Genomic DNA, 844 nt, shown 5'->3' on the forward strand with positions numbered 1-844 from the left:
TTTTGTCAGCTTTGTCAAAGATTAGATTACCATATGCAGATGAAGCTGATTCCTGCTGCTCTTCTCACCACGTCTTAAGCGGTAATAAGTCTCAAGTAGCCCTTGGGAGTGGCAAAACATTTCCCAAAGACTCAGGCTTTTGTATGTCCCATTTGGGATTTTAGAGTTCAATTCAAAGGTTCTGGAGTACCTTGACAACTGACCCCTCCATGCAAAATTCAAGCAACAAAAGAGAGAGCAACCTCATAACTAAACCCAGCACCTTCCACCTCGACCAAGTAGTCGATAGCAGAGTCACACACTCAAAAGTGACCCAACTCCTGGAAAGCTAAGCAAGGAAAAGAAACCCACTAATCTCTGTAAGCAGAAGGAGCAGACAACAGGCCAGTGATAACCCAACAGGCCAAAACCCCACCAAGACAGCACAAAACCAGGGAACACCTCTTCAGTTCTGCCAAGGACCTTCCCTTTGGAGCCCCAAAATTAAGTTCATAAACCAGTCATAGCACATCCAGTCCTTGACAAAGTAGCCCGATGAGAAAGAATCAATGAAAGAACACAGGAAACATGAAAGATCAGAAAGAAAAGCCACCTCCAAAAGAAAATATTCGATCTCCACCAACAGATACCAATGGACAGGATACAAGTAAGCTGACAGAGGAAGAATTCCGATTATGGATTGTAAGGAAACTGAACGGAATAGAAGAGAAAATAGAATCCATGATATTTCTTGAAATATTCATCCTCAGTTCCTTAGCAAGGGGAAGCTCTCTAAGTAACTACAGAGATGTTCAAAAATTCATCTTCTCAGTAAAACTCTTTCATTGTTGACCATTAGTAGTTA

The sequence above is a fragment of the Propithecus coquereli genome, unplaced genomic scaffold (genome assembly GCF_000956105.1).
Source record: "Propithecus coquereli isolate 6110/MARCELLA unplaced genomic scaffold, Pcoq_1.0 Scaffold340, whole genome shotgun sequence".
NCBI classification, from domain to species: Eukaryota; Metazoa; Chordata; class Mammalia; order Primates; family Indriidae; genus Propithecus; species Propithecus coquereli.